The sequence below is a fragment of the Scylla paramamosain genome, unplaced genomic scaffold (genome assembly GCF_035594125.1).
Source record: "Scylla paramamosain isolate STU-SP2022 unplaced genomic scaffold, ASM3559412v1 Contig93, whole genome shotgun sequence".
Taxonomy (NCBI): Eukaryota; Metazoa; Arthropoda; class Malacostraca; order Decapoda; family Portunidae; genus Scylla; species Scylla paramamosain.
Genome location: NW_026973758.1, coordinates 185,001 through 200,000, shown reverse-complemented (window position 1 = coordinate 200,000; position 15,000 = coordinate 185,001). Strand labels below are relative to the sequence as shown.

The 15,000-nt window shown below is 43.5% G+C and overlaps 1 long non-coding RNA gene across 1 annotated transcript in view; it reads left to right on the top strand.

Annotated features, from left to right (window-relative positions):
* The first annotated feature begins 14,951 nt into the window (after positions 1-14,951).
* The window catches only part of LOC135098939 (uncharacterized), a 64,298-nt gene continuing 64,249 nt past the window's right edge, over positions 14,952-15,000 (top strand). Inside the window, exon 1 of the long non-coding RNA XR_010267510.1 lies at positions 14,952-15,000. This exon is cut by the window's right edge and continues 247 nt beyond it. This is a non-coding gene — a long non-coding RNA (uncharacterized LOC135098939).

The window sequence follows — 15,000 nt, the reverse complement described above, 5'->3', positions numbered from 1 at the left end:
GCCACTCCCTCCCCTCCCGTGCCTCCCTGTGAACCGCCGCCCCGCGCGCGAAATTTTTTTTCACAAACGATTTGGAGTGTGGGGGCGGGGCTTAAGTGATGCGTGTGTAGAGAAAACGAATTTTATGGTTAACTTAATGATAATATTTTATTAACAATCACACACGCTCTCTCTCTCTCTCTCTCTCTCTCTCTCTCTCTCTCACACACACACACACACACACACACACTCTCTCTCTCTCTCTCTCTCTCTCTCTCTCTCTCTCTCTCTCTCTCTCTCTCTCTCTCACACACACACACACACACACACACACACACACACACCTCTCTCTCTCTCTCTCTCTCTCTCTCTCTCTCTCTCTCTCTCTCTCTCTCTCTCTCTCTCTCTCTCTCTCTCTCTCTCTCTCTCTCTCTCTCTCTCTCTCTCTCTCTCTCTCTCTCTCTCTCTCTCTCTCTCTCTCTCTCTCTCTCTCTCTCTCTCTCTCTCTCTCTCTCTCTCTCTCACCTCTCTCTCTCTCTCTCTCTCTCTCTCTCTCTCTCTCTCTCTCTCTGCCACACACAAAAACACACAGTGGAGACAGGCGCACTGCTGTACGAGGAGCCAAGCTGTGGAACGCGCTCCCACCTCGCCTAACCCAGGCACCCTCTCTTAACACTTTTAAGGCTAGAATTGAGAAATTTCTGCTAACAGATAATGTTTAAGCCAGACTGAGGATTTTATCGTCATCTTTTCAAGAAAATTTTACTCGCTAATATATCTCTATTTTATACTTTTATCTTATTTTATTGTATTTTTATTTTATTTCTATTTTTATTTTATATGTATGTTTTTGTGCATGTGTAGTATGTGTGTTTCTTTTATTGTGACTTTTTACCTTTGGGATTTAATGGTAAACAATTTATCAAATCTTTTACATTAATATATAATAGTTGTAAGAGACTTATGTATCTGAATGTATTGTGATTGATGTGTCTATCGTGATTACTAAATATCTATTGTAACCTGAGTAATAACCACTTTGGTGGATAATAAACAAATCTGAATCTGAATCTGAATCTCTCTCTCTCACACACACACACACACACACACACTCTCCTCTCTCTCTCTCTCTCTCTCTCTCTCTCTCTCTCTCTCTCTCTCTCTCTCTCTCTCTCTCTCTCTCTCACACACACACACAGCTCTCAGTGGGCCCTCACCCCCTCCAGGTGGTCCGATGTGCCAAGCTCCTCGGAGTCACGGTGGACGACCAGCTGACCTGGAAGCAGCATGTCGCCAGCACCGTGAGATCAGCTACCTACAGGCTGTACATGCTGCGCAGACTCAGGTCGCTGGGGACGCCGACAGATGAGTTAAGGGGGGTGTATCTTACTTTCATCCTCCCCAAACTCATGTACGCCTCCCCAGCGTGGTCCTCCTCCCTCACACAAACTCAACAGCTACAGTTGGAGAGTGTGCAGAAAAGGGCGTGCAGGGTCATCCTTGGCCCTGCATACACCACCTATGAAGAAGCCCTGAACACCCTGAGGCTGTCCAGACTATCCACCAGGTACCGTGAGGCTCTGGAGAAGTTTGGAAGTGGACTTCTGAATCATCCACTTCTCAGAAACATGCTGCCGCCTGACGCGCCTCGCCCGACCCGTGCCACCAGACACCACAATAAGATAACGCCCCTAAAGGCGCCGCGTACGGACCGGTACAGACTCAGTGCGATTCCCACCATGGTGCGAGCCATCAATCAATAGTCCCTTCTAGATTTGACTTACCTTTAGGGTTAATGTCAAGTATTTCCCCATCCCCAATGTACATTTTCAGTTTGTTGACTGCCTAAAGAATAAACCGTTTATTATTATTATTATTATTATTATTACACACACACACACCTCTCTCTCTCTCTCTCTCTCTCTCTCTCTCTCTCTCTCTCTCTCTCTCTCTCTCTCTCTCTCTCTCACACACACACACACCTCTCTCTCTCTCTCTCACACACACACACACACACACACACACACACACACACACACACACACACACACACACACACACACACACACACACACACACACACACACACACACACACACACACACACACACACACCGTCTTGACCTCATACGGGCAGGACGTGTGACCTTGGCGCTCTCGAGCAGCCTCGGCCAACTTGTTGGCCTTCCCCGCCCCCTAGTGATAGTGACCTCAGTTTGTTTTGTTTTTTTACTTTTCTGTTTTCAACTTTTAGCGTTTAGTTTGAGGCTCGATCTGGTGGGATTGTTGTTTTTGTGAACACTTGTAGCGAATGCGTGTGATACATAAAGAAAAATGAGTGCTTCAGTGCAAACATACGAACGCAATTACCTCCTGCGTCGTAGACGAGGATCTGGGTACCCGTCACCCAACGTGATACAGTGCCTTAAGTCCTTAAAACTATTTCGAAACCGTGGATCGAGAGGAGGCAAAAGTGTGGTGCGTCCCATCAAGGTAGTGACCTCCAGTGCCAGAGACGACCGCAGGGTGGAGAAGAGGGAATACAAACACTTTGAGGTGCCGAGAACGTGGTATAGTCTTCCCTCACTCCTCTTATTTAATGCAACGTCTCTGGCCAACAAGATGGACGAAGTGATTGTGACGGTGAGATCTACTTGTGCGGACATTGTGGCGGTTACTGAGGCGTGGCAGATTGTTCCTGAGGTGTGCACGATGCAGGACTACCAGCTATACCATCACCTCAGGTCAGGGCGCAGGGGGGGGGGAGTGGCCGTCTTCTGCCGCTCTGCCCTCAGCCCCTCACACCTCCCTGTCGATATTCCTGCCGGTGTGGAGGCCCTGTGGGTGAGAGTCACGCCCCCCTCCCATCCCAACAACACGGCCTCCATCATAGTCTGCGTCGTGTACCACCCCCCACGAGCCGCCACTGCACAGTTGCTCACCGCTCACATCATCAACACTGCTGATGCCCTGAGGGTGAGGTATCCTGCTGCCAAGCTGGTCATCTGTGGGGACTTTAACAGATTAGATATCAACGATATCCTACACCAGCTACACCTCACCCAGGTCGTGGACTTCCCCACCCACCAGCAAGCCATCCTCGACCTTATCCTCACAGACCTGGGCCAGCAGTACTCGCCACCCAAGCCGCTGCCTCCCATGGGACGGAGCACCCACCTCTCCATACTGTGGTCACCCACACCCACCACCTCGACCCCCCGGTCAGCTGTCACCAGGACCCACCGCCCCATGCCTGACTCAGCCATGAGGGAGTTTGGGCAGTGGGTGACACAACACCCGTGGACCGAGGTGCTGGATGAGGAGGACGTCCACTTAAAATGGCAAAACTACGTCGCCACTACTACAGCAGCCTTCCACCACTACTTCCCAGCCAAGAGCGTCACAACGCACCCGTCTGATGCTCCCTGGATGACGCCCCGCATTAAAAGACTCATGCGTCAGCGGACCTGGGCGTTCCACTCCTGCCCGGTCCTTTACAGGAAACTAAGAAACAGAGTAATCAGGGAGATTAAGAATGCAAAGGCAAGCTATTACCCAGACAAGATACACCACCTCAAGCTGACCAACAACAGACAGTGGTACGCTAAGATCAAAGCTTTGTGTGGCTTACAAAAGCACACTTCATCCCTTCCTTGCACCTCACACCTTCCTGCTAATCTCGCGGCTCAGGAGATGAACGATCACTTTGCTGCTATCTGTCAAACCTTTCCTCCCCTCCACACCACTCCGCTTCCTGCCTATCTGCCCGCTCCCTCCCCTCCACACACTGTCCAGGCGATGGATGTTTTTAAGAGAATACTTAAATTTAAACCAAGATCCACCACACCCACTGACCTTCCTATAAAAATTTACAAGGAATTTGCTGTAGAGCTAGCAACACCGCTATGCTCCATAATAAACGCCTCACTCTCCCAACACTCTTGCCCCGCGGACTGGAAGACATCTTATGTCACTCCCATCCCCAAAACTTCCAGTCCTCAGTCACTCAATGACCTCAGGCCAGTCTCTATCACCCCCATCCCTAGCCTTATTTGTGAAGATTTTGTATATGACTGGGCATACACCAAAATTTGTAACACCGTGGATATCAGACAATTCGGAAATATTAAAGCCACCTCCACCTCACATTACCTGACCAGCTTCCTTGAATTCATCCACAGCCACCTGGACAAGCGAAACACCTCTCTAGCTGTTGCTTTTGTCGACTTCAAAAAAGCCTTTGATCTAGTTGATCACACTGTTGTCATCAGCAAGGCAGTAAGTCTGGGTCTCCCTCCTAATCTGATAGCGTGGCTAGCCGACTTCCTCACAGGGAGACGTCAGGCCGTTCGCTATCAGGGCTCTGTCTCTAATTTCCAACAGCTGACATGTGGAGTCCCCCAGGGGACCAAGATGGGTCCTCTATGCTTCCTCCTCCTCATCAACGACGCCCTCACCGACACCCCCCATCGCTGGAAGTATGTGGACGACTGCACCGTGGGCGTCCCAGTTTCCAACAAGAACCCGGACTACTCGCCACTGCAAGCAATTCTGGAGCGACTGCAGACGTGGACAGAGGAGAGCAGGATGACCATCAACCACAGCAAAACTGTGGTGATGCATTTCTGTACCTCCTCTGTACCAGTGCCCCCTCCCCGGCTCACAGTGGGCCCTCACCCCCTCCAGGTGGTCCAATGTGCCAAGCTTCTCGGAGTCACGGTGGACGACCAGCTGACCTGGAAGCAGCATGTCGCCAGCACCGTGAGATCAGCTACCTACAGGCTGTACATGCTGCGCAGACTCAGGTCGCTGGGGACGCCGACAGATGAGTTAAGGGGGGTGTACCTCACCTTCATCCTCCCCAAACTCATGTACGCCTCCCCAGCGTGGTCCTCCTCCCTCACACACACTCAACAGCTACAGCTAGAGAGTGTGCAGAAAAGGGCGTGCAGGGTCATCCTTGGCCCTGCATACACCACCTATGAAGAAGCCCTGACCACCCTGAGTCTGTCCAGAATATCCACCAGGCACCGAGAGGCTCTGGAGAAGTTTGGGAAGGGACTACTGCATCATCCGCGTCTCAGAGACATGCTGCCGCCCGACGCGCCTCGCCCTGTCCGTGCCACCAGACACCACAACAAAATAACGCCCCTGAAGGCGCCGCGCACGGACCGGTACAGACTCAGTGCGATTCCCACCATGGTGCGAGCCATCAATCAATAGTATTTCCCTCCTAGATTAGTCTTACCGTTAGGATTAATGTTAAGTTTTTCCCCATCCCCTATGTACATTTTCAGTTTGTCAACTGCCTAAATAATAAACCGTTTATTATTATTATTATTATTATTATTACACACCTCTCTCTCTCTCTCTCTCTCTCTCTCTCTCTCTCTCTCTCTCTCTCTCTCTCTCTCTCTCTCTCTCTCTCTCTCTCTCTCACACACACACACACACACTGAATAAGTAGTGTTTTTGTTCAGTAGCATCATCACTCAATATTTTATTAACACAGGCAGTACATCATAATTGGTGTTACATGAGTACAGACACCTAATTTTATGGGTAACTGAACATTATTTTATTAACACAGCTAGCTAGAGTACATCATTCGTGATCCACGAATGCATAAAACCAATTTTCCGGGTACCTGAACATTATCTATTTTATGAACACAAACAATATAATATTATCTATATAATTCAGCCATGCATATTCAATACACTATCTATAAGATGAACATCAGTATTATCACCGTTACTTTTACCACCACAATCACACCCACCACCACCACCCACAACACTCCACCACCTAAACCACCACTCACTACGCTGCACCACCACCACGACACCACCACCACCACCACCACTACACCACCACCACTCGCCATACTGCACCACCATACCACCATCTCCTACTACAGGCACCAACACACCACTAAACCACCACCACCACCACCACCCACCACAATGTACCACCATCACACACACACACACACACACACACACACACACACACACACACACACACACACACACACACACACACACACACCGTCTCATCCGTGATTACCATTATGTTTACCACTTGGAATATTTATTTTGACCACTTCCTTCATTGTTTGTAACACACTGACTTAGAGAGTGAGGAGCTTTTCTTGGTTTCTTTTTCGGCATCAGCTGACTACTGTCTGCCACCTTACGCTTTTTTAATTCACTGTCACAGGTACCTTTGACTTTACGACCAGTGTGCAAACATCTCCTGCCCCCAAGTACAGTTGATATAGCAAGCCTGTACCCGAACTATTTGGCCCACTGTAAGAAGTTGTATGATCGTCGTCAGGCATGGGCTGAATTATATGGATAATATTATATTGTTTGTTTTCATAAAATAGGTAATGTTCAGGTACCCGGAAAATTGGTTTTATGCATTCGTGGATCACGAATGATGTACTCTAGCTAGCTGTGTTAATAAAATAATGTTCAGTTACCCATAAAATTAGGTGTCTGTACTCATGTAACACCAATTATGATGTACTGCCTGTGTTAATAAAATACTGAGTGATGATGCTACTGAACAAAAACACTACTTATTCAGTGTGTGTGTGTGTGTGTGTGTGTATGTGTGTGTGTGTGTGTGTGTGTGTGTGTGTGTGTGTGTGTGTGTGTGTGTGGGTGTGTGTGTGTGTGAGAGAGAGAGAGAGAGAGAGAGAGAGAGAGAGAGAGAGAGAGAGAGAGAGAGAGAGAGAGAGAGAGAGAGAGAGAGAGAGAGAGAGAGAGAGAATGTGTGATTGTTAATAAAATATTATCATTAAGTTAACCATAAAATTCGTTTTCTCTACACACGCATCACTTAAGCCCCGCCCCCACACTCCAAATCTTTTTGGAAAAAAAATTTCGCGCCCGGGGCGGACCGCCACCCGCCCCCCACCTTAGCTACGCCACTGTATCCAACCAGTATAGCTAAATAAATTAATTAATAGGTGGATATGTGCAGATGGACAAATATGTACGCAGGCGTTCTTTGAGGCTATACAACAGTCTTGCAGTTATTTCTATCAGTTGCACGATTCACACGGTAGTTAAGGGAAACTCCCTCAACTATGAAGGCGAGGAATGCAGTAATAACATGGCCGAGGAATATCAACATCATTCTCAGACATTCGGGTAACACGTGATTGGGAGGCAGGGAGGAAACATCCAACCATGTTCTGTCTCTCTTCTTCATCCATTGAGCAAGACTTGTAGAGCCCTTGTTACTTCCCTTTTCACACACACACACACACATACACACACACACACACATATACACACGCGCGCGCGCAAAAATTATCAAATATTCACTTCCTCATTCCCTGTACTGGAAAGCTACGGTGTGACTTTAACCAGTTCTGCTCCACATACGAGTATAGCTTGCATTTCTTATAAGGGAGAGGAAGTTAGGATTGTAACAGTGCCGGCTGCATTTTTTTTTAATCCTCGATTTTTTTTTCTCAGTGAAAAAAAAAAAGTAAGTGGGTCTTAACAATGTCATTTTTTTTTTCTTTGTGTGAAAATTTACAAAGCTTTCTTAGACACACAGATACCCACATTATCTTTGTCCGTGAGGAAATATCCGTGTCATGCTGCCACTCGTCGTGGTTAAGAGGTTAACGTAGGTTAAGAGAAGACCTGATAGAAATCTTTGTATAAAGGTTATAACAAGGGGATGTAAGCAAAATTCTTAGGATCAGCAACCAGGAGAGAACAAGAAATAAAGGATTCAAGCTTGAATATTTTAGATTTAAGAAAGAGATAGGAAGAAATTGGTTCTCAAATAGAGTGGTAGATGAGTGGAACGGACTCAGTAATCATCTTGTTAGTGCTAAAACATTAGGGAGCTTTAAGAGAAGTTTAGATGGTTTTATGGATGGGGATGATAGTGAAAATAGGTAGGTATATTTCATACAGGGACTGCCACGTGTAAGCCTGGTCGCTTCTTGCAGCTTCCATTATTTCTTATGTTCTTTATGTTCTTATGGTTGTTTACAATGAATTCACTGGTCACTTTATATCCTCACAGAAGAGTCCCGGAATTTCCTTCTGTATGATTGTGTGCATGTTAACGTGTGATATATATATATATATATATATATATATATATATATATATATATATATATATATATATATATATATATATATATATATATATATATATATATATATATATATATATATATATATATATATATATATATATACTCGTATATATATATATATTGAAGAGTGTGTGTGTGTGTGTGTGTGTGTGTTGTATATAAAACAACACACAAAAAAAACACTGGTATTAGTAAAGATTGTTTTTTTTTTTTTTTTTATGTAGGAAGGATACTGGCAAAGGGCAACAAAAATCTAATAAAAAAAAATGCCCACTGAAATGCCAGTCCCATAAAAGGGTCAAAGCAGTGGTCAAAAATTGGTGGATAAGTGTCTTGAAACCTCCCTCTTGAAGGAATTCAAGTCATAGGAAGGTGGAAATACAGAAACAGGCAGGGAGTTCCAGAGTTTACCAGAGAAAGGGATGAATGATCGAGAATACTGGTTAACTCTTGCGTTAGAGAGGTGGACAGAATAGGGGTGAGAGAAAGAAGAAAGTCTTGTGCAGCGACGCCGCGGAAGAAGGGGAGGCATGCAGTTAGCAAGATCAAAAGAGCAGTTAGCATGAAAATAGCGGTAGAAGACAGCTAGAGATGCAACATTGCGGCGGTGAGAGAGAGGCTGAAGACAGTCAGTTAGAGGAGAGGAGTTGATGAGACGGAAAGCTTTTGATTCCACCCTGTCTAGAAGAGCAGTATGAGTGGAACCCCCCCAGACATGTGAAGCATACTCCATACATGGACGGATAAAGCCCTTGTACAGAGTTAGCAGCTGGGGGGGTGAGAAAAACTGGCGGAGACGTCTCAGAACACCTAACTTCATAGAAGCTGTTTTAGCTAGAGATGAGATGTCAAGTTTCCAGTTCAGATTATAAGTAAAGGACAGACCGAGGATGTTCAGTGTAAAAGAGGGGGACAGCTGAGTGTCATTGAAGAAGAGGGGATAGTTGTCTGGAAGGTTGTGTCGAGTTGATAGATGGAGGAATTGAGTTTTTGAGGCATTGAACAATACCAAGTTTGCTCTGCCCCAATCAGAAATTTTAGAAAGATCAGAAGTCAGGCGTTCTGTGGCTTCCCTGCGTGATATGTTTACCTCCTGAAGGGTTGGACGTCTATGAAAAGACGTGGAAAAGTGCAGGGTGGTATCATCAGCGTAGGAGTGGATAGGACAAGAAGTTTGGTTTAGAAGATCATTAATGAATAATAAGAAGAGAGTTGGTGACAGGACAGAACCCTGAGGAACACCACTGTTAATAGATTTAGGAGAAGAACAGTGACCGTCTACCACAGCAGCAATAGAACGGTCAGAAAGGAAACTTGAGATGAAGTTACAGAGAGAAGGATAGAAACCGTAGGAGGGTAGTTTTGAAATCAAAGCTTTGTGCCAGACTCTATCAAAAGCTTTTGATATGTCCAAGGCAACAGCAAAAGTTTCACCAAAATCTCTAAAAGAGGATGACCAAGACTCAGTAAGGAAAGCCAGAAGATCACCAATAGAGCGGCCTTGACGGAACCCATACTGGCGATCAGATAGAAGGTTGTGAAGTGATAGATGTTTAAGAATCTTCCTGTTGAGGATAGAGTCAAAAACTTTAGATAGGCAGGAAATTAAAGGAATAAGACGGTAGTTTGAGGGATTAGAACGGTCACCCTTTTTAGGAACAGGTTGAATGTAGGCAAACTTTCAGCAAGAAGGAAAGGTAGATGTTGACAGACAGAGCTGAAAGAGTTTGACTAGGCAAGGTGTAAGCACGGAGGCACAGTTTCGGAGAACAATAGGAGGGACCCCATCAGGTCCATAAGCCTTCCGAGGGTTTAGGCCAGCGAGGGCATGGAAAACATCATTGCGAAGAATTTTAATACGTGGCATGAAGTAATCAGAGGGTGGAGGAGAGGGAGGAACAAGCCCAGAATCGTCCAAGGTAGTGTTTTTAGCAAAGGTTTGAGCAAAGAGTTCAGCTTTAGAAATAGATGTGATAGCAGTGGTGCCATCTGGTTGAAGTAGAGGAGGGAAAGAAGAACAAGCAAAGTTATTGGAAATATTTTTGGCTAGATGCCAGAAATCACGAGGGGAGTTAGATCTTGAAAGGTTTTGACATTTTCTGTTAATGAAGGAGTTTTTGGCTAGTTGGAGAACAGACTTGGCATGGTTCCGGGCAGAAATAGAAAGTGCATGAGATTCTGGTGATGGAAGGCTTAAGTACCTTTTGTGGGCCATCTCTCTATCATGTATAGCACGAGAACAAGCTGTGTTAAACCAAGGTTTAGAAGGTTTAGGACGAGAAAAAGAGTGAGGAATGTACGCCTCCATGCCAGACACTATCACCTCTGTTATACGCTCAGCACACAAAGACGGGTCTCTGACACGGAAGCAGTAGTCATTCCAAGGAAAATCAGCAAAATACCTCCTCAGGTCCCCCCAACTGGCAGAGGCAAAACGCCAGAGGCACCTTCGCTCAGGGGGATCCTGAGGAGGGATTGGAGTGATAGGACAAGATAAAGATATGAGATTGTGATCGGAGGAGCCCAACGGAGAAGAAAGGGTGACAGCATAAGCAGAAGGATTAGAGGTCAGGAAAAGGTCAAGAATGTTGGGCGTATCTCCAAGACGGTCAGGAATGCGAGTAGGGTGTTGCACCAATTGCTCTAGGTCATGGAGGATAGCAAAGTTGTAGGCTAGTTCACCAGGATGGTCAGTGAAGGGAGAGGAAAGCCAAAGCTGGTGGTGAACATTGAAATCTCCAAGAATGGAGATCTCTGCAAAAGGGAAGAGGGTCAGAATGTGCTCCACTTTGGAAGTTAAGTAGTCAAAGAATTTCTTATAGTCAGAGGAGTTAGGAGAGAGGTATACAGCACAGATAAATTTAGTATGAGAGTGACTCTGTAGTCGTAGCCAGATGGTGGAAAACTCGGAAGATTCAAGAGCGTGGGCACGAGAGCAGGTTAAGTCATTGCGCACATAAACGCAGCATCCAGCTTTGGATCGAAAATGAGGATAGAGAAAGTAGGAGGAAACAGAAAAGGGGCTACTGTCAGTTGCCTCAGACACCTGAGTTTCAGTGAGGAAAAGAAGATGAGGTTTAGAAGAGGAGAAGTGGTGTTCTACAGATTGAAAATTTGATCTTAGACCGCGAATGTTGCAGAAGTTAATGAAGAAAAAGTTGAGGGGGGTGTCAAGACACTTAGGGTCGTCGACAGAAAGGCAGTCCGACCTGGGGACATTTATGGTCCCCTCCCCAGATGGGGACTCCGAGGCTGGTGTAGGAGTCGCCATGATGATTTTAAAATTTTTGAGTGAAGGGTGTGTGTGTTATTAGGTGCTTGTAGTTTTGTGTGGAGGAAGAGAGTTGTCTTTAGAGGGCAGGCTGTGACTGCCCCCTTGTGTTGTGAGACACAAAGGGAAACGTTCAGTGAGGTCACAGCTGGGTTTAATGATAAGTTCACAGCACCCCCTGAACAGTGCTTTAGACCTCACTGGGAGTAATTATCGTTTCGGCAGGTGTCTACTGCCTCCTCCTCTGCTCACACTGGATCCTCTGGTGTCGGTGGTGGTAGTGGGTCCTGCCATGGCCACCCCACACCCTCGGGTACTGGTGGTGGTGATGGGTCTCCCAGATGCAGCCCCGACACAGCGACAGCAGCAGACTTCACGTACCAGAAATCGCAGGAAGTAAATAACCTGGTTCCTTCTTATAAGTTGATTGTCTCTGTATAATTACTGGTTATAATGATCTCTAACCAAAGTCTGTGGAGTGAATTGCCTTTCGCTACACTAAATGATGAGATGTTGAGGAATAATATTGTACTCTCTAATAACGTAGATTCACATTATGATTTTTTAAATTTAGTATTTGATCCATTACTTACTGAAGATGACAAATACAATAATGATATAAATTAATATAATTTTCTTAGCAATTTAGATATCCCTAAAACTGAGTATGTATATTTAAGTAATATTTCCTCACCAAGTGCTAACACCTTATCAATTCTTAATCTAAATATTAGGTCTATCCCTGAAAATCTTCAGTATTTCATAATGTTATACAAGTCATAATATCGCTGTTAAACGTAGCATTATTGGCTTTACTGAAATTCGATTAAATCCTAGTCTTTCTTCATTGTATAATATGCCTGGCTATCATATGTTTGTCAATACGCGAAATGTGCATGGGGGTGGGGTGGCTACTTATGCTGATTCTGAGTGAGAGGCAACATTTATACAAAAATGTATTGTTTCTCATGACTACATAGAAACCTTGTGTATTGAAGTGATAAATTTGCCCAGAAAATGCTTATATATGTGTGTTAATAGACCGCCGAATGGTAATTTTAAAAATTTTTATGATGCAATGAGCAATATTCTTTCTGCAGTATTTGCAGAGAAATATTCAGCTATAAACATTTTCGGAGATTTCAATACTAATCTATTGAACCGAAATGACAATGTTAATGAATTTATAAACTTAATGTTCTCTTTTTCATTGTTCCCTATCATTACAAGGCCAACTAGAGTTACCAATACATCGGCATCTTTAATTGATCATATCTGGACCACTCAGTTAGATAAAAATATCGGTAATTATATAATTGACACGGATATAACTGACCATTTTCCTATACTTTCTCAATTTAGAATGGATGATATTAGACAGAAGCTCAAAATCATTAAGAAATGATTTATAACTTCTTTAACCCTTCGTGAATTTACTAACGAACTTGCTTTAGAAAATTGGAATGATGTAATTAATTCAACATGTCCCAAAGAGTCATTTAATATTTTTTTTATATCACTTATCTTAAATTATTTGAGAAACATTTTCCCATTAAAGAAGTAAAACCGAATTTAAAGAAAAATGTCAGTCCCCATATCACGCCAGCTCTAAAGGTTAGCATAAAAGAAAAAGATAGATTAGAACGACTTGCTAGGAAATGGCCCCTTACCTATCGAGAGAAATATAAAAAATACCGAAATAATTTAACACCAATATTACGAGCAGCAAAAAAAAAAAAAAAAAAAAAAAAACTATATTACAAACAGCAATTAAGTAATAATCAGGGTGACCCAAAAAAAAAATGGAAAGTACTTAACTCATTACTAGGAAAACCAAGTTCTGTCGATGCGAGTACTATTGAATTAAATCCTCCTTGTATGGACATTCCGAGTACATTCAATGAACATTTCTTGAAAAATAACAGATATTGATAATGCAAATCTTAATTACAGGAATTATCTTACAAATGCTCCAGAATTTTCATTGTACATGCTGCCCACTGATAAGGATGAAGTCAAACGTACTTTAAATCTTTTTCAAACTAATGCTCCAGGATATAATGATATAAGTAAAGGTGTACCACAAGGATCTATTTTAGGGCCTATACTTTTTCTAATATACATAAATGATATAATTAATGCTAGTTCTAAAATTGAATTTACTATTTATGCTGATGACACTACCTTATTAATGAAAGATGTGATTGTTGATACATTGCATGAAACTGTCGCTAGTGAGTTAAGTAATATCGATCTCTGTATTAAATCAAATAACTTGAAACTTAATGTTAACAAAACAAATTACATATTATTTCAAAACAGGTCTATAAAGCATGTTTTTCTTACTGTATTGTTAAATGGTGAAAAATTAGCCCAAGTCCATTTCTAGGTGATAAAGTTGATGAAAATTTAAGCTGGAAAATGCATATTAATGACGTTTGCTTAAAGCTTTCACAAATAGATGGTATCTTATATAGAATTCGTCATAATTTAACTGAGGAAGCTAAGATGAGTATATACTATACTCTTTTTTTATCCACATATTACATGTTGTGTTTCGTTATGGACGAGTACTTGGCCTTCATTCTTAAATGAATTATCTATTTCACAAAATAAGTTCCTCCGATGTATTTTCCATACAAAGAAATTTGATTCAACTGATGAAATATACCAATCTAGAAAAATTCTTAAAGTGTCTTCACTACATAAATACTTCACTTTGTTATTGATTTTTAAAACAATTGGTCCTAATTCAATGTTCAAATTTAGAGAGCATTCCTGTAATACCAGGAGTAACAATGTAAATTTATCCTGACCTGTATTTAGGACTAAACTATTTAAAAATAGTGTTATAAATTTTGGTCCAGAATTTTTCAATAGTCTCCCTCAGGATATAAAAATCCTGCTTAGAGGAAGTAATTTAATTAAATTAAAAAAAGAAATAAAAACTTACCAGCTTACCCCAGCGACACATCGACACTGGTGAAGCTCTGAACCCGTCAGTGTTGCCATGCGCAGAGACCACACCACCACCTCGGTGATGGTCCAGGTGTTAATGTTTGATACGTCCTCTACTGTACATGTTTGCCTGGTGCTTTTAGTGATGTATGAGTGGTTGTAATGAGACTGTTTGCATTATGTTTTAAGTTGTATGGTTAAGGTTAGAGAAGAGGGAGGAACTGTGAGGGAGTGAAAAAGGTTAGGAAGTGTGGGTAGGAGAAGAGAGAGAGAGGCAGTGCATTGTGGGGGAGGAAAAGAAGGAAGGAGTGAAGAGGGCATGGGAGGGAGGGTGTAGGGAGACAGTTGGTTGGGGTAGGGAGGAAGAGTGAGAACGGGAAGGAAGAAAGTGATGGTAGAAATAAAGTGATATAAATAACATCACCGTCCATTCTCTCTCCTCAAACCAACTGACCTAACAACCCATTGCAAAACTATTCCTGCAGTGCTAAGACCCAGACCTGCATGGGGCCCTGTGTGGCTCAAACTATGAAGGGAATTAAAGGTAACTTGGCAACAGTGCTGACGTCACACTAGTCAGCTCTCAGGCAGGAGTGGGTATGCTGTGTGTTGTGTAAGTGTGAAGACGTGTGTGCTGTGCTGCCTCGCGTGTACTG